The 24,159-nt window shown below is 40.0% G+C and overlaps 1 long non-coding RNA gene across 1 annotated transcript; it reads right to left on the reverse strand.

Moving 5' to 3' along the window:
- Positions 1-1,954: 1,954 nt before the first annotated feature.
- LOC308185963 lies at positions 1,955-6,943 on the reverse strand. The gene is made up of 2 exons (XR_013943852.1): positions 4,947-6,943; positions 1,955-2,237 (listed from the first exon to the last, which is right to left on the reverse strand). It is a non-coding gene; the product is annotated as an uncharacterized lncRNA (long non-coding RNA).
- Positions 6,944-24,159: the final 17,216 nt, after the last annotated feature.

Here is a 24,159-nt window from a genome sequence, read left to right on the forward strand (position 1 = left end):
TAAGGATAGACCTGGCACAGTAGGCAGTATGCTTCACAACACATATCGCTAGAGAATGAGGTACTCTCCAATATTTATTTGTCCTGCTCTTTGGTTTTCTTTGTATGGAGGGCAGGAATATGGACCTGGTTCTCCTCCCCTTTGTTCTTCATCCCCTGTTGGAGACACTGAGGCTCCACCTGGGTTCAGAACTGGCTGCACAGGGAGGGGATGTATCTCATTACTTTGAGTTTTTATGGGCGGCAAATAATCAGAATAGTAATAATGTAGCAAAGAATGTACAAGTCTAGTTCACTAGATGGCAATCAGGAGTAGTTTTGCTTTGAGCTAAGGAAAATGTTGTTTGTGATGGTTTCTGATTATTATGGTCATGATGTAACCACATTCAGAGCCACAGAGGCTGAGGGTTTGAGCTTTCTAGCCCTCCATTTAAGAGTTTGCATAACTTCAGTACAGCATAATTAAAAAGCATTTCTGCACAAATAAACAGGACAATTGAGACAATGTTTGTAAAAAGTAAAGTTAGTTTTGTTGTGGCTTGATTTAGTTTAAAAATAGGGTTTTTCCTGAAAGGTAGTGACTGGAACTGCACTTTTCCACCAGTGTGGTTGACTCCAATGATTTGCCTGAAACATATGGGCAGAAAGCCACAGGTCAGGCTGTGTATTTGATGACCACTGCACAAGATCTTTAGAATTTGGGGCTGTAATACTTTGGGGCAGATGCTGATGATCTCATTACCTACATGTAAATCAGAAAAGACAATCTATACTAAATTGTTCTAACGAAAAATAACAACCACCAAGGCTGAGGCTCTGAAATTACTCAGTGTTTTCTTTCATGTCTTTCCAGTGTTAATGAGTTCAAAAATATTTTAGTGCATATGCTTTGGTTAATACAAAAATTGTTTTACTATAAAATCTTAAATACTTTCCAGATTTTGAAAGCAACTTGCAGTACACCAAACTAGGACTTATGAAGTACTACTCAAAATTATTAATAGTTTTCTGAGTCACAAAAGCAGTCCAGAGTTACTGAAAATGTTTTCTGTTATGATTTACTGAGACTCTCTTTTGTGTCAGCTTTTCTCTGAAATAGATAATATTTTCCATCGAAATAATTTTGATCTGAAGCCATATAAATAAAGGAACCGGGGTCTTAAGTCTTTACTCTGTAATACTAATTTGCCATGAGAAACACTGGTAAATCATAACTGAGATGTGATTTTTTTTTTTTAATAGTAGCAGCACCATAAATTCACCGTAAAAGTTGTTTACATGATCACAAGGAAAGTTACATTCGTAAATAATCACAGCTCTGGCAAAGAAACATTATTCATTTCATGTGTGGTATATGGTTCCTACAAAATACTCAGACCATGGGTTTCCCTTCCCCTTTACAATGTATTGCTATCCACATCATGGACATGTATATTCAAGGTACAAGGTATAACTGAACTCTTAGAAATCACCATATCCAGAGTAAAGTAACAAAGGACCAGTCTCTAAATCTGCATCATATAGAGTATAAAAACCTTATTTTCTGTGATAGAATGAAGAATTTAGTAAATGAGCATGATTACAACGAAAGCCTGTGCCTCCAACTTTGACTGAGTCTTTATGTAGACAATATTTGAGGAAGGTAATTGTAGCTTTCCTGAGGACTGCAGATAGTAGCCCAAAAACTCTTAGGAGCACAAGAGTTTTCACTAGACACAGAAGAAGAGAGGAAAGTATGATCAAGTTTTCGGTACAGTGTGAATTCTACTTTCATGTGTTCTGTAAAAAATCTCATTATGTGGTACTAAGAGGCCACAGATATCAATGTACTTCTTCATAAGCAAAATATCACAGTTACAGTCAATTCAGTCCACTTACTGCAGACAATGGAAGCAAAAATGGGTCTTTAATTTGTCTCCATGGTCATTTGTTGTTTTGTTGTTGTTGTTGTTGGGTGTTTTTTTTGGTTGGTTGGTTGTTTTGTTTTTCACAACTGCAGATAATTCAAATTATTTTCACTTAAGAGAAACTGTTTTGACCCAGACAGCATGCAAACTGTGTCACAAAAGAATTTAAGGCAGGACTCTAGAGACCAGCAGCCCATATGTAGGCAGGACTCAGAAAATCAGTCCCTTTGCAGAGTCAGAGTGCATCTCCTCAACATTTAAGAGCCAGGATATGTTCTGTATTGTGTCCAGTAAGCTTTCTTAGACATTTTTTGAGGCTTGACATCGATTTCTGTGGATAGAAGGCATGAGACATCTCTTCCAGTATTAGTTTCCAAGTTATTTAAGGCAATGCTTTAAAGAAACTATAAAGAATATACTTCCTTTGATGGAAACACATCAATCTCAATGAAACTAATGGAAATTACATCTGCAATGATGACAGAATAGAGCCACTGTTTCAACTGCTGTATGCCATAGCTAAAATGTGTCCTTATTTCTTCTAAGTCTGAAAGAAGCACTTTGCTTTGAAGAACTGTAATTCCAATCAAAACAAACTGATTCTAATCAAATTTCTAAAACCCAAACGACAGAAATATTTTCAACTAGAAAAATATTACAGTATTACTGGCATAATTCTCAATAGGACCTTGCAAAAAAAATAAAAAATAAAATAAAATAAAATAAAATAAAATAAAATAAAATAAAATAAAATAAAATAAAATAAAATAAATACATGAAAAACACAGAAAGCTTATACTACTTACAACAAGGAGCATCTGTTATGAAATTCCTATTACCTTCTCCAAAGTAGCATGCTATATATTCAAAACACATTACTGCTCAGCTATTTGGTGATATTTTCTCAAGTTCAGTTGCAGCTGGAAGTAAGAGCAGTCATCATTGTTTGTACAGCTGGGGGTGCTGTGCTACACATCTTACTCGGATGGACCTGCTGTTGTTTTGTTTGCTGTTGTTTTTCCACAGCCTTTCGATAAAGCAGCTCACAATGAGTTCCTGTCTCAAAACCTTTCTGGGAGCACTGGTGTGGATACAGGAAAACCACTTGGCCATTATCTGATGATATGGTGTTAAGCTCTGAAAATTGCCTCTTTGACACAAATGTGATGTGCTACAAAAGCCAAAGGCCAGATTCTGCTGTCAGTTGTATAGTGTTTATCTGTAAACTTCATTGTCACTTAAAGGTATAAGCAATTTGAATCACATCATTTAAATCCTGATATAGGGAATTTTCATTGGGGAAGAAGCAGCTACGCCAAAGTAGGAGAAGTGACTTATGTAAAGGAGCAGAATTACGTGAAATTGTGCATCATGGCTTCAAAAACTTTGCATTAGTTTCGTTAAGAACTTTGACACATTTCAATAGAAACTGGTATTGAAGCAAAGTTTTACGCACTGTATCACACCCTATATCATACTTCTTCAGTGCAAGTACCTGAGACCCGGAATTATCACTTTTATTAAAGCTACAATCAAATTAACAGAGAAGTTGACAAAACACCGACTCATTATATGCAAGGCTCTCATGGATGACTGAAGGTGAAATAGCACTGTAAAAGGTGAAAAAGGTGAAGGTGAAAAATTGCGAGTACTGAAGTCTTGCCCTTCCAGAGTTGGGCAGGTTAACCCAAGTGAGAAGCAGTGGAGCTTTCTATTGGGAGCAATAGTGGGTTTCTAGACAAGCCCTATTTCTTATATCAAACCTTCTGGTACTCTAACAAGGATAAACAAGATAAACCCCATGTACTTCTGTGACTGACTTCTTCAATGAAATCACTAGTTCTGCAATATGTATTTTCAAGAGTTTTAATAAAGTTTTAGAGAGTGCCTAACACTCAGCTAAACCTTTGGGCTGATAAATTCTAGTGCTTAGAAGCAGCAGGAGAAAACTGTATGCTAAGCAGTTATGAGCATTTAGTATAAGCATGAAGTTAAACACTTCAAACAGTATCTTTGGAGGATGAATTCTTGTCCCTGGTAAATCAGTGACAAGTTTGCAACTGATTTATTGGAGTCAAGGATTCATCTTAAATGAAGCCAAATCTAGCATGCTCCTCCTATACCACCTTGCATACATACCTTACTACTTGAAGAAAGTATAACCATGATTTCTGAGTGAAAGTTTTTTCATAATATTTTCAGTGCTAGGGTAATTTATACAGCATCGCCTCACTAATTTCTAGCACAAGCTACATGGGTGTAGCTCAGGCCAGCTTCATGCATCTGGGTGTCATGTCAAAGGCAAAAAGGTTGGGTTTTGCTCTTAAAAGGCTGGAATTTACAGAACTTTCAAAATAATTGTTTCAGTTAAGGAACTTAATGAAAAATTAAGTGAAGACAATGGTAACATCCTTCTTGAAATTACCACTTGCACAAGATAGCCATGTCTTAGTGGGCAAATGTAGTCTGCCAATAAGCCACACAAAGTACAAGTTAGATAAACAGGTGTAATTTCTATGTTAACCTGACATTCTATTTTTAGCTAGTCTTTATTTTTACCAGTCTTTTTCTCCCTTTGCCTTAACACTATGAAAGCTTAATATGATTTTATTCTCACAATTTCACCGTTTGGCCATGTCATAAAACTTTATTTTAATCCTTTAATTATCTAACTTTCTTAATTAAGTTCTGAGTATTTAAAATAGCTATAAACATCTTATGGAGGATTGTTCATGTTAGATACTGTTCTGTGATGAATATTTAATGTATATAATTACTGTAGAATCAGAAACAAAAATTTTAAATCCCACACAAAATGCTACATAAAATTGGGAAGTGTGGGAAGTGTCTTATGAAATCAGAGTTGTAAAGAAGTCAGTAAGTTACCTTCTACTTCAAAAATAAGACTACTAACTCTACTCAAAAGTTTGTGATATATCCATAAAGCACCCAATCTCAATGTTACTTTTGGTTTATCAGAGAACGTAATGGAATAAATTCAGACTTACTACAAAGCAAATTTTTTTCCCACCATACTCACCTATACCTGGTATCATCAGGAGATCTCTAATGACTTCTTTTTCATGAGTATCCTGAGTCAATGTGTTGTCATCTGCCTTCAGCACTAAAAGCTGAGCTCCTCCAGAATCCTACTTTTCTTTAGTGCCCAGTATTCTGCATTCTCTTGGTTTTCCTCTTGCATGCCCAGCCACTCCTGTGACATGTTATTCAGAGGATATTCTTCATATCATTTTGGCCCTCTGTGGGAGTTTTTTCCCTGCCATCCTTCTTTTCTCCCCTGCACTTACCTAAGAAGTGCTCTCATCTCAACCACAGATGCTTCTCAGATCTACCTCTCTGCTCCTCACCCATTCCCTTCAGCACAACTGAAATCCTGGTCTGCCTCTCTGACAGTTTTCATGGATACATGACAGTAAATTCAAACTTCATGTTGGTAAGAAAGAACTTTTAATATTTTTCAGTCCACCCTGATACTTCAGGATAATGCTGCAGTCCTGCTTCCCATCAGGTCCATAAGCTGAGTCTTCTTTGACTCAGGCCTCTCCATGTCTCTCTCTTTTCCCAGATAGCTATCAACCTTGTATTTTATTTCTGCCTATGCCTTTTCTTTCTACCTATACAGATATAACTGGCACAAGCAGATAGCTGATACTTATTGTCTTTCCAAAACTACAGCAACCTTTTCTCTAACCTTGGCAGTTGCAGCTTTGCCTTGCTCATGTCTGCACTAAATTCTACTGTAATGGCCAGTTGCTTTGACTGCACCTTTCCTCTCTTTGCATCTGTGGTGATTTTTCTCAGCTGGGCAGCCAAGCTCCACCACAAGCACTCTCTCACTCCCCCTCCTCAAAGGGAAAGGGGAGAAAATATGATGAAAAGGGCTCAAGGGTTGAGATAAGGACAGGGAGATCACTCAACAATAATCATTACAGGCAGAACAGACTCAATACAAGAAGATTAGTATGATTTTTGCCTATGATTAGCAGACCAGAACAGTGAGAAACCAAAAGCAAACTAAAAACACCTTGCCCCCATCCACCCTCTTCTACCTCCTCCCCCCGAGCAACACAGGGGAATGGGGGCTGCGGTCAGTCCCTGACACTTCATCTCTGCTGCTCCCTCTCACTCACTCTCTGCCCCTGCTCCACGTGGGGTCCCTCCCACGGGATGCCGTCCTTCCCAAAATGAGCCTGCGGGGGCTGCCCACAGGCAGCAGCTCTTCAAGACCTGCTCCCACATGGCTCCGTACCACGGGGTCCATCCCCCAGGAGCAAACTGCTCCAGCACGGGTCCCCCACGGGCGGCAGCTCCCCCCAGGCCCCCTGCTCCTGCGTGGGCTCCTCTCCACGGGCTGCAGCTCCGGCCCGGGGCCTGCTCCTGCGGGGGCTCTCCATGGGCCGCAGCCTCCTCCAGGCCACATCCACCTGCTCCACCGGGGGCTCCTCCACGGGCTGCAGCGTGGAGATCTGCTCCGTGTGGGACCCGTGGGCTGCAGGGGGACAGCCTGCTCCACCAGGGGCCTCTCCACAGGCCGCAGGGGAACTGCTGCTGCCTGCCTGGAGCACCTCCTGCTCTCCTTCTACGCTGACCTGGGGGGCTGCAGGGCTGCTTCTCACTCCTCTCTGAGCTGCTGTAGCACAGCAGTATTTTTCCCTTTCTTCAATCTGCTCTCCCAGAGGCCCAACCAGTGCTGCTCCCTGGCTCAGCTCTGGCCAGCGATGGAGCCTTTTGGAGCCGGCTGGAGCTGGCTCTGATCTGACATGGGGCAGCTGCGGGGCTCCACTCACAAAGACCACCCCTGCAGTACCCCCTGCTATCAAACCCTTTCATGAAAATCCAATATAGCATCTCTCCATTATTCCTTCATGTTTGTCACATGAAGTGTGTTTCTACTTTGTGTTCAAGTCGGTCTTTTGGTTAGGTCATCCCCTATCTGTCTCCAGTTTGATATCCTCACTTCCACTCAAGGACCAACACTATCAGACACTACCTCCCACATGCTACGTTTTCAAGAGACCTTTGTGCTTCCTCCAGCAATGTTGCACATGTTTAGGTAAAGGTTCTACAAATAGATTCTAAAATTAACTCATTAATCTTCTTCTTCAAAAAAAATATTTTCATTTTTTTTCTATACAAAGTAACAACAACAACTTTAATAATTAGGCTATTTGTCATGCTGCCTAACATTGTTTCAGTGCTTCCTTGTATATCCACAATTATTTGGTCTCTATCTGTTACCTTGTTTGTTACTTCAGTTGCAAGCTGCAGCTACAGCAGAATCAGAATTGCCTTCTCTTTTTGTACAACAAAGTAAGATATTAGTCCATAAGAGCTGCTCAAAACCATTGCCAAAATAATAAAAGTGAATAAAAATGGCACATATAAACTCTGTCAAGCTAAATGTGTGTCTAGGTGAGAAGCAGTGCCTGTTCTGAAGAAACTGGAGCTGTCTATGATGCCAAACCTGACACTTTCTATAACCCTGTCTGATGTTAATATTTAAATGCTGTAAAGGCACTTGGACTTTACAGTGCTATCAGCCTAATGACAGTCCAGCTGGAAGAATGGATGCCATAAAACAAATACACCACTTTCATCCCTTTACAAGCTATTGTACAATGCAAATGGAGATGAAACTGTTAACTCAGAAACCATAACACTGAAGTTTGGATAACCTCTGGATGTGCTGAACCATGGAAGAGATGTGCTGAATAAGTGAAAATAAAATTTCAAATGCAGCTCATCTTTCTTTGAATATTCTCTTGCCCAGTCTGAGGAATTGTCAAAACACCTGTTTTCAGGAAACACTGATCACTTAGTGCTGAAAATCAGGCCCTGGTGAAGATTTGCCCTTTGCCAGTTGAGGCCCTGGTTCACCATGAAGGACATACCTATTCCTCACTTTGCTTTTCTGGCAAACTTCTTCTGCCTCAGGAGTGAGGCCTCAGGAGGCATTGAACCCAGTAACCCCTACTGTACACAGGCTTATGTCCAAAGCTATATGCAACCCGCAAAAAAAGCTGTAATTGCAGCATATACTACTTTGCTGTGCCAGCTTAGTCTCATTGATGTAGGTAAAACCAGTTGTGAAGGCAAAGAGGAGGGAAAGGCTTTATTCAATGTAAGCAATATAAACTAGACGCATATCCAGGATTCCTGGAGAGTACATATGCTGTACATATTCCTGGAGAGTACAGACTGGTTAAGGCCTTCCTTTTGATGAGGATCCACATTAAGAAGAGATAAGGATCAGGCCAAGTGGTATATTACTGTATGCATGGGACAAACAGCTGTCTGTAGGATACTGACAGGAAGTGCTTCCCAACTGGAAAGCTACTGGATGTTAAAAGCAATGGCAAAGCTCATTCCTTCCAATAAGCCACAGTTTCACCTGTGGGATGAGTTATGATGTGCCAAAAGCTCAGGTTTGGCTCAATTCACTTACCTGCATACCTGTTGATGCTTGTGGTGTTTTGTGTGATGCATAAATCTGATATTTGCTAGGTTAACCGTTGGATTTGATGATCTTACAGGTCTTTTCCAACATAGATGGTTCTATGATTCTATGTGTCTATCTGTCTAACCACTCTGAAGACAGTGAAAGATAAAAATAATCAGTTCTCGTAACCAGAGGCATAACTGCATTGTCTGCAGAGGTCAGGTAATGTGTCCCTCATACCTGCTGCAAGAAAGGTAAATAGTCAAGGTCTCTTGCATGTTGAAATGGAGTGAAATGAAAGGTAAAATGGAGTGAAATGGCTTTTCCTGTTCAGAAACCCTTCCTTCAGAAAGGTGAACATACAACTACCAGTGATTCCAACCATAATGCTGGCACTAAAATTTGGATGAGATCAAAAAATGTTAATGTAGGGAAGTTATTTGGGATCACTCACATGCATTTGAAATCATGGCTGCAGAGTGAAAGAAAAAAGCCACAAAGATTTTATTAAAATGCACGTGATTGGTAAATGATCTGAAATTCATGAAGATTGATATCCTGATTCAATGCTGACTGAAATATTGTTGGGTTTTGAGCAGATTAAATGTATTAATAGGAGTAAAGAAAAATAGTCATTTGCCAGATTGAGAGAATGACCACACTAATGTTTTCTTTTTTGTTCTAAGGTAATAGAAATGTAAAATTAACTGAGGAGAAAATTCATTGCAAAAGCACAAAATAAGACTACTTGATGTCAAAACCATTGGTTTCATCCATAAAAAAATATATAATTAAAAAGAATAAAAAATCACCAGTTTACTTATCCCAGACATGTTCTATTCCAGTCCTTTCCATTGTAAGACCTTACTCTAGTGAGTTTTATAAACACAAACCTAAAGCTCAGTTAATAATGTTTTTGTGTGTGACTGAATATTTTAATATTTTGCATATTTAGCAATTCTTCTTAACAACATAATCAAGAGAAATTATCTAAAAAATTTCACATTTCATATGTAGCAAATAAACATGTGGGTTTCTGTGTATAACACTGATCTATTTCTATTACCATGTTCTGATTACCCTTCATGGTTCCCTAAAGGTATTTGCTCTGCCATTACACAACACATTATTTGAAAAGGTAAATCATGGCAAAGCTTCTGATTTGTAAATAGACCAGCAAGCAAAATGCAGAATGTCATTATTTTCTCCTTACCTCTGTCCACTTACAGAAACTAGAAGTTTTCTCAGTATTATGCTGGTTTGTTTTGTTTTGTTTTGTTTTGTTTTGTTTGTTTGTTTGTTTTGTTTTGTTTTTTCATGTAGGTGGCCAAAGTAAATGCAGCTTGTGGTGGTTTCACCCTTATGGACTGCTAAACTCCACCACAACCACTCTCTTACTCTTTCTCAGTGGGAGAAGGCGGAAAAAAAGTATGATGGGAAAGAAAAAGGCTTATGGATTGAAATAAGGATAATTCAAAGGGAAAAGAAAGAGGAAAGAAATGAGCAAAGGCCATGTGGAAGTAAGGAGAGAGAGAAAATAATTACTCTTTATTTTCCATCAAAGAGAAATATTTGGACATGTCTTGGGAAGCAGGTCTCAATATCCATAGCAGTTGTCTGGGAGGACAAACATCCTCACAACAAGAGCTGCCCCTCTCCTTCCCCTTCCCCACCCTTTATTGCTGAGTGTGACATGACATGGTATGGAATATCCCTTTGGTTAGTTTAAGTCATCTGTCTTGGCCATGTCCCCTCCCCACCTTTTATCCATCCCCAGCCTTCTAGCTTTGGGGGCTGAAGAGAGTCTTGATGCTGCAACAATAGACACAACACTGGTGTGATATAAGGACTGTTCCAGCTACAAGTGCAAAGCACAGCACTCTATGGGCTGCTATAGGGAAAGAACTCCCTCCCAGCCAGACCCAGTACAACATCCACCCCTTATTCCACAACATTTATGTCACACTCAGGTTCCACATAATTAAGGATATGTATATCTTCTGAACATCAGTTACATCCAACATATAGATTTATATGTTCTTGTCATCACTATTCCCTGTCCCTTAACATATACATATATACTGCTTTTCACATTCTATGAGCCTCTTCCAAAATGTTCATAAGAACTGGCAATGACTTATGCCTCATCTGCCAAAGTGGTCACTCAGGATGTGAGAAACAGGATTTCTGGATGCCAACAACAGCTTAGCTTGTGTCATAGCTGCACACCCTTGGTTCCTTTTGTAGTTGACCTGTTGTTGGTTCTGCAGTGTATTCCTATAGCATATAACCCATATAATTTCTCCAAAGGTTAAGTCTCCTTGAGGCATACACCTGACATGCCCACCCTTTTGCACCACCCACCAAGTACACCCAGGTCCTTGGGCAAGGACAATCCCATGAATGAGTTTGCCTTTTCCCAAGGTAGGAGCAACCCACACTGCCTTCCTCAGCCACTTCCCTACTTGCACTACAGAGACTGTCTCTCCTGTCACAGTGTTTGAGAGATTTGTTTCAGCAGGACCAAGAAGGCTGTCAAATTCTCTGGTGTTAAACAGCCAAGTGGCTTCTACTAAATTTCATCCCTGAGTTTTCAAGCCACAGCACCCAATGCCCATGACATAGCCTTTAACAGTCTGTTATACCTTTTTACCTTTCCAGAGGCTTGTGGGTGATAGCGGATGTGATACACCTAGTCAATGCTGTGCCTCTTGGCCCAGAAAGTTATTTCAGAAGTGATTCCCATTGTCTGACTTGATCCTCTCTGGGGTACCATGGTGCCATAGAACTTGCCTTTCCAGACCCAATATGGTGTTTTTGGCAGTGGCATGTTTTACCAGGTATGTTTCCAGCCACCCATGCAGTTGTTTCTACCATGGTGAGTGCTTGCCCTCATGTGTTTGTGGTAACAGTCCAATATAGCTTCTGACATGTTCTGAGTAAGGTTGGCAGAATGGGCCCTTATATGACATCTTCACTGTCATGTCAATGCGGGGATGGATGCTCAAGCTCAAATGGTCCCATCACCCAAACTGCCACCACCTGTTCCCCTCAACACTGACTTGAGTTTTGGAGAGAGCCAAACTCACAAGTACAATTCACAAGTATTTGCTTGCTGTACAGGGAGGTCAGCATGTTTCAGGTGGTAGAGCTTAAAAACTCAGCACCCATGTTTGCAGTGATCCCAAAGAGACTCAACAGCTCACCGTGTCACCCCAACACCTTTCTGTCCCCACTGCTCTGGTCCTTGCTTCCTACCCAGCACCCCCGCAACATGGCCAAGTCACAGCATCCTGAAAATCCGATCAGGAAAGGAGCAAAGCTATATGGCAGAGTTAACAAGCCTGGATTCAGCCCTTCTGAAAAAGTAGAGGGGTTGTAATTGAAAGGATTTGTAAGTGGAGATCTCAATTAAAAATGGCTTATGTTCAACGGTGCAGTTAAGCTCTGCTCAGGTTTAGAAATAACTAATAAGTTATTGTCATTGGCAAAAAAGGAAAAACTGCACAAAAAATGTTGTTAGGGTAATTTAAGACTCAATTGTTGAATTGTTAAATAAAAGAATTATTTTTAGGCAGATATTACAGGGGAAAAACAGAAAAAGGACTGAGTTTGCCAATCTGATACTGTGCTTCCTCAGTAACCACCCCGTCACTTCACCCTACATGGAGTGTCTCCACTATGTCCTTACTCACCAGGCATTTGCTATCACACCATACCTGCATTCGTCTATATTCGTCTATATTTACGTGCTACTGTACTGGGTCTGGCTGGGATGTTAACTTTCCCTGCAGCAGCCCATACAGTGCTGTGCTCTGCACTTGAAGCTAGAACAGCAGTGATATCACACCAGCGTTGTGTCTGCTGCTGAGCAGTGCTGGCACTGCATCAGGACTCTCTCTAACCCTTCTAGGGGGTGGGCAAAAAAGTGAGAAAGAAACATCACCAGGGCAGCTGACCTAAACCAACCAAAGGGATATTCCTTACCATATGATGTCACACTCAGCAATAAAAGGTGGAAAAATGAAGAAGAGAGAAGGGGTGGGCTCTTTTTGCGAAAACATCTGTCCTCCCGAACACCGGCTACATGTGTTGAGGCCCTGCTTCAAGGACTTGGTGAACATCGCTCATTTGTGGGAAGTAGAGAGTAATTTCTTTCCTCTGCACTTCCACATAGCCTTTACTTGTTTTGTTTTGTTTTTTTCCTTTCCCCCTCCTTTTTCCCCTTTTCCTTTTTTCCCTTCAGTTAAATTGTTTGATTAATAATAATCTTTCCTTAATAATTATTTTTTTCCCTTTAATTAAATTATCCTTATCTCAACCTGTGAGTTGTTCTTTCCTTTACTTCTTCCCCATCTCATCTAAGGAGGGCGAGTGAGAGAGCGGTTGTAGTGTTCAGCTGCCTAGCATGGTAAAACCACCACAGCTACTCACATAAATATTCCTTTCCACATAGAATAACTATGTATCACTACTACAAATATACTACTACTATACAAAATTTACAGTTATATTGTATGATTATAACTGAAAGTAAAACAAGCTAGACAATAGCCATCTGATAACTAAAATAATTGAAGTTACAGGTAAACAAGGTAAAGCTAAGGTCCAGGCAGCCCAAGTCCAGGCAAAGCTTGATAAGTCCCATGGCTTTGCAGGGTTACCTTGAAGCCTGCTGCACCTTGACAAACAATGGAAAAACCATCCTTACTAGGCTACAGGTCTAAAACTAAGGCTAGATGTACTCCTGGATGGTAGACATATGTCCAGATATGTACTGACATAATGTTCTTCAGCCAGAGAGAGTAGAATCAGCTTAAACTGCAGAAGTCTACAGAACTGTTACTTTTTCTATACAGTTGTTTCCTGTGCCATACCAGTGATGAAATGTCAGTCCCTTCCTAATTTGTTTTTGGCTGTTCTACACTGGGCTTCCAAACAGAGCTCTGCAGTTTTGCAGGCAATCATAAATGAACTCTCTAAAGGAAAAGACAAGTGTTCATGTCCCCAAATTAGAACTGCTTTTTTCTTTAGCTGTGCTTTATCATTTCTGCTCTACCTCGTTTTAGAGCATTTTGTGCTCACCACTTGTTTTCTGCCTTAAAATCAATTCTGGCACACCTGAGAACTGCTTTGTCTTTTTTTATTTTTTTTTATCCTTCCACTCCTATGTTAAAATAAGACATAGTCACAGATTTGAGTGCTTTGAACTACTATCTACTGCCCCAGTGTACTATGTCTTCGTTCTTCACACTTCTCAAAGGCATGCTTGCCCTGGAATTGCTTTTACTGAATCTAGCACACAAACTCGTCATATCCCAAAGTACAAAGAAGCAGGTGGAGCAGGTCTTTTTGCATGACAGTTGTCATGTTTTTTTTCCTTCCAAAAATTTTTTGGGAAAAAAAGAAAAAATTCTTCAAAAGATATGCCAAGAGATGTCGCCTTCTGAGACTCAGTTGTTTGAAATGGGGTATATTTTAAAAATACTTATTCCAGACAAGAGTCTGTTGCTCCTTTCTATTAACTTTTCATTCATGTAGTACAAACATTACTAAAATCATCTGCTTTACTTAATTTGGAAACATCCTCTGTAGGTTTCAAATGATAATCTTTTGTGCCTGTAATGTGGCTGGAAAAGATTATCATTGACTAGAGTCCTCACCTAATTCTAACTTATCACAAGCTTTGTTGGGAACTAATTTAGAAAACAATTTGGTCTTCATGTGCTAGATATCACTGTCATCCATTTGGAGGTTTACGTACTTCTCCTTTTAACAGTATCATTTGCATTCTGTATATGAACGTATATGTTGTTGCTATCACTGCTTGGTTAGGATTGTCTCCAGGTCACAGAGTCTTCTTCCAGCTTGTGGAGCATCTGAAGCAGTGTAAAATAGCTGAAAGACTGTCACTGCCACAATGAAACACCTCACTGTCATTCTGGCATCAGCTAGTAGGGCTCAGTTTTATCTCAGGGAGTAAATGCAACTAGAACAAATTCTCTGTGAGATACAGCAGATTTCAAGGGGCGTGCTTTCATTGCACAGTTAATGCGAGTACACACCCAGAGGACTCACACATCCATGATGTACCCATGAGACTCAAGGACTCCCTGGCCTCTACTCGCCACAGTGCTCTGAAGCAAATTGCTCTGATCCCAGTCAAATGGTGCAATAATGTCTCTCTTCTCCAGCACACAGAGGAACAAAGGGAACTATGGCAGAATGGCAATATCTAAGTTCCTTAGCCAAGAAAATAGGCTAGCTAGCACTTAAACCTTAAACCAGTTCAACCAAGTAAAAAGCAGCAGCTCATTCCCATGGATTTCATAGAGACACCACCCAAATAAGAAAGTGAGATAACCTTACAGGGATAATAAAAGAATATCATTTTTTCTTGCTGGGGGAATCTGACAGATCTGGGGACTGAGCCAGAACAAAGCTGCTGTGGATCATGAAAGCATAGCCCCAGACACAATTTAGGGTATGTTGGTTTACAACGTGCACCAAATCCTTTTCGTTGTATGGTTTTAGTCTATATTTATGCAATAACTCAAGCTTCATTAGCTACCTATTTACATACCTTGAAAGGAGCTTTCCATTTCCAGAACAAGTTTTTCAACAGTGGCTGTGAGGTTATTATTATTTTTATATGTTTTCATAAATTTTTGCAACTTCATCTATGAGACCCCAGTGACATCCTGTCTCAGAGGTTAACATATTATTACTATTGTAGTCAGTGAAATAGAATGTTAAACATAGAATACAGACCATCCTCCTGGGAGTCATACTTGGAAATAAGCATTTTACTCTGAATAGATTTCCCTCATGAAGCCAGACATGCATAGCATTACTTTGAGCCTATCAAGTCATTTTCTGAAAACTGAGATAATCTGTCTTAATAACTAAAGATCTGTTTCAACAACGATCCTCATTTTGAAAAGACATGGGGCTGCTAATGTTTCTTACATAGTGTGTACTGAGAACAAAATTTGTTTTACAATGACGTTTACCTAGCATTTTAGGAAGTAGTCTCATCATTTGTACTGTGGGACTTTCTTCCATCTTCTTATTGGATTCATGCTCATCTAATCTTCTTCTCAGCTAGCCACATCCTGTAGACAGGTGCTGAATACTGTATATTTCAAGGCAGTAAATACACCACCCAATTGACTGAGAACAGAAAGAGCAGTTAGTATTTGATAAAAATCCCAAATAAGCACAAAATGCATACCACAATTATTGGAAGAAACTGGTAATGTACCAGATGTGGAGGACCATTTGCTGGAAAAAAAAAAAATTAAAATAAAAAAATAAAAAAGAATAATTTTGAATACCAAATAATTTCATGATCTGTTCATGAACTAACGGGGAACATTAAATTTGTCTGCTGGATAAATTATTCATTGTGAAATATTTTGTCAGCACCATCTATGACTATAAAGAAATTGTTCCCAGAGCATTGCACTGTCATTTCACTATGGACTTAAAGTTATTAAAAGTCTGTCTCTGTGTGAAAGTCCTAGGGCAGAGGCTGCAGCAAATGTTATAGTAAATATAAACCAATCACTCTAAACATGAGCTAGTTAAGAGCAGTAATCATACCAAATACATGATCAAAATATCATCTGTCGGTGTCTAGATGCAGAAAATCATCAGTCAGCTGAACCCTGAAAAAGATGGGAACAAGCTAAGATGGGAGGGCCCACTTCTGCCGACACATTCAAACTCACCTTTTCCTTTTCTCTTTCACCAGTTCTCCCACAAGTCATGCAAAACCTTCTCATGCTCTTCTCACCCTCAAGGGCCTGCAAGGCTTTTGTCTCATCCCCTCTCTTTTCTTCCTTCCACATCAGTACTCCTGGGCTTTTTTATCTGCTTCTCCTCTATCAGATCCCTTTCAACTCAGACGCCTCTATTCTTGGCACTACTGGGCCAAAGCTGTGACCTTTTTAGTGACATGCTCATCTGAGCTGGGTGCTGCTGCTGCTTCTCCCTTCATCCCTTGCCTCTCACTCTTCTAAGGTGCAATAAAAGATACCCAGATGTCACCTGGGTGAGGGAGATGGGCAATGAGTCAGGCAACACCCTTCTCTACACAACATAACCCAGACCAACACTAGGGGAACATTTTGGAGGAACATCCTACATTGGGCTAGGAAGGAACATTCCCATTCCTGCTTGCTGGCAGCCTGGAATCATTTTTGGAAAAAGCTGTCCTAGTTCAATGCATTCGGTTTGCCTTAGGACATCAGCAACTATCGCACCCTGCTCCAAGGGCACAAATACACAATATGGTTGCTAGAACTTGAAAATTACTCTAAAACTGTTCTTTGTAATGAATGTCTATACATGCATGCACACAAACAAAAATACAGCATTTGAATTCAAAGGAGCCAGGCTCACAGAAAAGAAGTATGACAGTATTGTAAGTCAAATCCACAAAAGAATTTGGCATTTTTCATTTTTGACTTTGATCATTTTTCTTTTGTCAGAATTCATCGAATGCAGGTTAAGGTCTGCATAATGTACACAGTAAGCCCAAAGTAAAAAATCCAGTCAAAGCACTTTTAGAGACGAAAGCAAAGAGGCCTTATACGTTCTCTGTGCCTGAAGCTTCAAAATGCCTGCTTTATAACTAACATTATTTCCCAATACATCAGTTGTAATATATTTCAGAAAAGTAATGGGTTTTGGTTTTTGTTGACTGTGATTTTTTTTTTTTTGGTCATTTTGTTTTTCCTCAGAGTGACTGGAGGCAGGATTTCTGAGAAAAACACAGATCTGCAGATGCCTTAAAACCCACTGCTGCCCTGCTGTTTCAAAATGCTCTTTGCAGCAGGTGCCAGAAATGCTCTTAACAAAAGTTTGCAGTGAGAGCACGCTGAGGGCCAAATCCGCTCAGCTGGCAAATGGGATATTGGCTTCTTAAACACATCCAGACTCTTGGGCTTGAGATCCATTTCGGCTCAACTTTGAATCTCGTCAGGCATTTCTTGTGGCATAACCCAGAAGGATGTCATATCAAAACACAGTTTTGGTTGCAGCTTTGAGTACAAGTGAGGTCTTGTTTGAAGGGACTTACAATATCTAAGATGAAGTTGAGATATTCAGCTTGTGGTAAGGATTTCTTTCCTCCATTATTCTGTTTATCCATTAAATATGTATTTATTCATTTTATATATATATATATAATGAATATATATATGTATTATGAATATATATGTGTGTATATTATGAATTATACTATAAATATATGATATATTCATATATTTATATATTATATAATCTTGGATTGATATGGCAACTCCTATCATCATCACCTCTGTCAAAAATGTTCAGTGGCAGAAAGTAGATCTTTCTCTTTGCTCACTGGGTTCAGTTCAGGGCAGAGTTTAAAAGTCCCCCATAAATTCTCAGTCTCACAGTTAATTTGGAGAAAATGTGTCTGAAATGCCATGGGCTGTGTGATTACACCTGACAAAAATCTGTAGCAGTTTTAAAGCCACTGTATATTAATTCCTACATAATGCCTAGAATTTCTGTCAGTTGAAATCTGATCTTTCTTCACCCTCTAAAACCAATTTTCTTTAATAAGAACTCTACTGGGAAAATGAGCTTTGGAGAGTAGTCCCATAAAAACAAACTTATTTTTGCTAAGGTTAACCTGAAGGAAGAAATAAATAGTCTTTTGCTTATGTACACATTAGTATCAGTAAATGGTGTTTTTAACTTGCAATAATACATGGGCAACAATCTTAGCAAACTTTGTGTAAGTAAAATGTAATATTTTAACTAAAATTTAAGTCAAGATTAAAACAAAAAATATTTCACTACGTAGAATAAAGAAAATATTTTCCTATACTTTATAGGAGGTCTTTAGCACCCAATTTTAAAATTTAAAAACAATCATGGAACTGAAACATTCTAAATTTTAAGTCTATGTGCAAGTCTGTGAAGGCTCTAAAAATACTTCTGTCATCCTGACTCTTGTATTTTTTACTGTAATCATTTTTCCTATGGGGAAGAATAAGATGTGAAGAGGTTGGAAACAAACAAGCTTGTGAGAAAATATATACCTGAAAATGCTATTTCATTAGTTTATCCTTCGCAAGACTAAGAGTTCTACTTGCAAAGATGAAGGTACTTTGATCAATATGATAAAGGCATTTACCAGATCCTAGATTCACAGGCCACTTCTGTTATTCCATTTATCTGAACATTATTCATGAAAGATCAAGAATAATAAATCAGACGTGAAATATCTGGCCAAAGTTCATGTATTAGAACTCATATCACTGTTTAAAAAAAAAAACTTTTTATGTTAAAATCAAGTGTTCATCACTAGTTATTTAGAATCATAGAATCATAAAATCATTCAGTTTGGAAAAGACCTCTAATACCATCTAGTCCAATCTTTAACCTAGTACTGGCAAGTCCAGCACTAAACCATGCTACTAAGTTCTACATCAACACACTTCTTGAAGACCTACAGAGATGGCGACTCAACTATTTCCCCAGGTAGCCTGTTTCAATGCCCTACAACCCTTTCAGTAAAGACTCTTCTAACATCCAACCTGACCTTCCCTGGCACAACTTAAGACCATTTCCCCTTGTCTTATCACTTGGTATTTGGGAAAAGAGACCGATCACCACTTTACTACAACCTTCTGTTTAAGGTAAGCAGTACTTTACACTTGTAAAGTATAATAAGGTCTCCCATGACCCTTCTTTTCTCCAAACTAAACAATCCCAGCTCCCTCAGCTGCTCCTTATAAGACCTGTATTTAGGATGCCTGTATTTAGGATGCTTAATAGGGTAGAAATGTAATAGTTATGTATGTCTGTTACAGGACATGTTGATCATATACAAGCTTCAATTAGAAGAAAATGATCCTTTTCCAGCCTCATCATTATAAATATACAAAATAAGGTAATTTTTTGCTACTGAAATGTCCATTATCAGACATTGTTCAAAGAGATACAGTTAGGTTGTTTCATCTGTAAATGTCTTTTCTGTCCTTTCCTAAGTACAAAACATTTCTGTGAGACAAAAAAAAAACAACAACAAAAAAAAAAAACACTTTTTTTCACATTCTCATATTTCTTCTCCTATTTCTTTAGGAAGTTTTAAGAACTGAAAACAATCCTTAACATTTTTCTTTGCCTCAGCTCAACTGCGCTGTTGTCTCACAGGCCCTAATCTAGTCAGTTCCTGATAAAATTACAACCCTCGCAACATGCCCCAACTAAAACTTAACCAAGTAGGAATTTCAGAAGCAAAGCAATATTTTTCTCCAGTGCTGCAATATGAAAGTTTGGCCAGTTCTGTTCTAGAGATATGTATTTGCAGGAACAAGATATATGTATATCAGAGCAAATTCTATAGCTCAGCACTCAGAAAAGAAGGCCCAATACAAAACTTTGGATAGTAGAATTTCATTACAAAGACATCCTCAGAACTGACGCTGATGGAAATTGCCAGGGATTACTTTCCTGTGTTTTGAACATAAAACTTCTGAAACAAATACATGTTCTCATGACCCAAGCAAGATATATATCTGACCTTAATAACTTCTTCTGGGATCTGCATTCTTTGTGATCAAGTCAATAGTTGCATCAAACAATGACTTTAAGAATTATTAGGTGGACTGCTCTCCTAAACCGTTATGAAGATACTCTCCACATACATATAATGTTAAACTATTAAATAAAATGTCTGTCAGCAGTATTTAGCAAAGTACATAGAATTTAAATTGGCACTGAGTCCAAGAAAAATTACTTCTCAAAACGGAAAACATATTTGATGCATTCACAGACTATTCCTCTTATTCTCCTTACTAATGAGAAAGGAATTATTTTCAATATTAAATATTTACCAAATTCATGCACCACCAGAGAATTAGTTTTATGTTGCCAGCAGTTACTGCATAAAGTGCAATATAGACCAGGTCCTGAGCACACTGAACTGAATTGGATACTGCAACTTCTTCACTTCCTCTAATGTGTGTTGTCTTGGCCAAAGAGACATGCCTATACAGAGGAGCATCAAAGGAGCAAAGGCAAGGACAATTCCAAGTGTAGAAATGTTCTTCAAGTGCAGAAAGAACTGGTATCATCTCATTACAGTCAGAAATTACTTATGGTGGAAGCAATTTTGTAGCATATGAAAAATAATGCTTTGGTTCATCATACAGAGAACCTGACACAGCACTCTCTGACCTGGGAGAGCTTTGCCAATGATTTACAAATCATTTCCAACCTCTATTAATTTGTGAACACCTTAAAGCTTTTCCATCAGCTGGAGGCCACCACTTAGCAAATGCCAGGAGCTCACACAGGCAATGCCAATAGACTCTCTTTCCTTAATTGCTTTTACCTGACTCATCTGCAGTGCTCCAGGGATTCTTCCTATGATGAACTCTGCAGGATGCAGAATGAAAAAAAAATACTGAATTTTCAAAAGAAATGACAGAAGAAGAACCAAAGACAGCAGCAATTAGCAAATGATTTCAGCCAAATTTTATTTCATTTCACCCTCACTGTGGATGAGTGGCTGCTTCTGTGGGTGCATGAGCCAGGACCAGAACAGCGAGTATTTGTTAACAATACAGTGCCTTCCATTGGGGTGCTGTCAACCCATCCAAGGTGAGCAGGACAGGTTGGAGGCAACATTTTGACCATGAAAATATAATAATATAGATTGAGACAACCAGATATTCATATTGACATTATTTATTACCGGGAAGAATGTGTAAAGCTAGTGCCTGCTAAATAAAAGTTTTCAGTACTAACCCTTGCTAACTTGACACCTCTTCCCAAAGGCCTGTTTCAGTGACCACTGAAAACATAGTAAATAGTCCTGCTGAAGTAAAAAACTTTTGAGTCAGGTCCTGAAAGAGTTGTTTCTGCTACCATTGAACAAGACAACCCCTCCCTGCACCACCACCACCACCACCACCCTCCCCCCAACTATCATAACACCTAAATTGTAGCATTTGAAAAGGGGTGTAATCAACTAGCAAATTGCTGTACAATTCGTATGGGATTCTTTCCCACCCTCTTAGAAATCTCGACATGTTAGGATGATTAGAAAAAGAACAATCAAAAACAAATAATAATGCCATCCAATCATTTACACAGAGGATAAAAATTTTCCTTTCCAGTTTAGGTACTCAGAATACTGTAGCGTATGTATCCTCACAACATCTATCTGAAGATCAGAAGCAATGATAAAACTGAGGGTAGGAAGATGGAGTGATGAAGCACATGGCCAAATAAAGAAAAAAAAAATCTGTCTTGAAAACACTAGGCTTGTAGTCCCATTGTTCTTCTCCCTCAGTGTGTACTACTTGAATTTTACAACCTGCAGAGAAGACTGAATAATGCAAGAAGCTATTAACTCATCGTTCTCCAAATAAAATATGTGCTTTCACCTAACTGCTGCTTTTTGTGGGGGATTAGAGGAGTTTCTCTGGACCATGTTTAATCTTGTTTGCTGGTATGTCCTTTTCTGTGTCCAGTCCACAGAAAATGCTTTTTCAACCACGGAAACTAAATTAGTCTCTTTTCAAGCAGCTGAAGAAAGTTTTGCACAACATGCAGTTATTCAGGACACCACAGAAAAAATAAGCAGAAGCAAGGATTATTGAAGTGAGCAGGCCCTTACCCCCCAGTACCTTAGGGCAGTAGGACCAGGACATCATTAGCCCTACCCATTGTATACGGCGGGACCTTAATTCATCCAGGCCCCAGAGAAGAGGCTGCCATCAGAAAGATGGTGCTGATAACCTGTTCCTGAGCAATGGATGACCTCTGCTACATGACCAAGGGTATACTCACACCCTGTTAGAGAGTCTTAACAACCTGGCTCTGAAAGACAATCAGCTTAGAAGAGAAGAAAATGGAAGGGAACAAGATTTTGTCTCTGCTTATGCAATGGAAAATGCAAGACAAGGACAGAAATGTAATTTTTATTTAATGATTCTTCCTTGTTTCACACACCAATTACACAGCCTTTAATTCTATGGTTCAGTTGCCAGCATGCCTGTAAAGATAGGAACTGTTGCATAAGACTGACTCGGAAAGCCATTTTCTTTGCAAATTAATATACAAGTAGATATTAGCGTAAGGTTTCCTGCAGAACCTTAATTCTGAAGTTAACTGCACAAACATCAGCCACGCAAAATTACAAATACCATGCAAACAACAAATGGCTTATGCCTCTTTTCTCATTATATACTCATGGTCCAACCCCTGGCACAAGGCCTGTTATCCTGTATTTTGAGGGTGCCCTGCTTAAAATGATGGCACTGAAAATAGTGTAGTGGGTTTACACTGGAAGGTTTTGGTAGAGGGGGGCTACAGAGGTGGCTTCCATGAGAAGAATCCAGAAGCTACCGCATGTTAGATAAGGGCCAGTTTCACCCAGCTGCTAAGGGACCCAGCTTTGCCTAGAGCCGAGCAATGGTGTTTGTGCCTTTATGAGAGCAGACTGAAGAAAGGGAAAAATACTGCTGTGCTACAGCAGCTCAGAGAGAGGAGTGAGAAGCAGCCCCGCAGACCCACAGGTCAATGCAGCAGGAGGGCAGGAGGTGCTCCAGGCACACAGCAGCAGTTCCCCTGCGGCCTGTGGAGAGGCCCCTGGTGGAGCAGGCTGTCCCCCTGCAGCCCACGGGTCCCACACGGAGCAGATCTCCACGCTGCAGCCCGTGGAGGAGCCCCGGTGGAGCAGGTGGATGTGGCCTGGAGGAGGCTGCGGCCCATGGAGAGCCCCCGCAGGAGCAGGCCCCGGGCCGGAGCTGCAGCCCGTGGAGAGGAGCCCACGCAGGAGCAGGGGGTCTGGGGGGAGCTGCCGCCCGTGGGGGACCCGTGCTGGAGCAGTTTGCTCCTGGGGGATGGACCCCGTGGTACGGAGCCGTGTGGGAGCAGGTCTTGGAGAGCTGCTGCCTGTGGGCAGCCCCCGCAGGCTCATTTTGGGAAGGACGGCATCCCGTGGGAGGCACCCCACGTGGAGCAGGGGCAGAGAGGGACCGTGAAGGAATGGCAGAGGAGAAGCGCTGTAGAATGACCACAGCCCCCATTCACCCATTTCCCTGTGCAGCCTGGGGGAAGGAGGTAGAAGAGGGGAGGGAAGGAAGAAGATGGGGGTAAGGTGTTTTTAGTTTGCTTTCTTTGTTTCTCACTTTTTGTTAGTAATAGGCAATAAATTTTATTAATCTCCTTATATTGAGTCTGTTTTGCCTGTGACGATTATTGTTAAGTGATCTCCCTGTCCTTATCTCAGCCCTTGAGTCCGTTTCATTTTCTCCCCCTTTCCGTTTGAGGAGGAGGAGTGAGACAGTGGTTGTGGTGGAGCTCAGCTGCCCACCTGAGTAAAACCATCATAGTCCTTTTTGGTGCCCAACATGGGGCTTGAGGAATTTGAGATAAGGATTATAGCTGAGAGAAGTAATTGGCAAAGCATGTCCTGGATATTGTTTATGAACGCAATAGTTGTGAAGAATTTAAGAAAATAATAATTGTGAGGAATATGTTTTGTAGTGATGTGGTGAAGGGACGAGAGGTGGAGTGTTTGTAAATTGTCCACTTTATTGGTGTTGTGACAACGTTATGTTGAATTTCTATAGTAAAACCACCACAGATGCAAAGAGTGAAAAGGCACAGTCAAAGCAACTGGTCATCACATCAGTATTCAGAATTTCAATTAACTAGACCAGTACTCAGTAATTGTGTGAAAATCACAGGAACGCCATACAAGAAAATCTTAGCCCAGAAGACGTTTTCTTGAAAC

The sequence above is a fragment of the Anser brachyrhynchus genome (assembly GCF_964034855.1).
Source record: "Anser brachyrhynchus genome assembly, chromosome: Z".
Lineage (NCBI taxonomy): Eukaryota > Metazoa > Chordata > Aves > Anseriformes > Anatidae > Anser > Anser brachyrhynchus.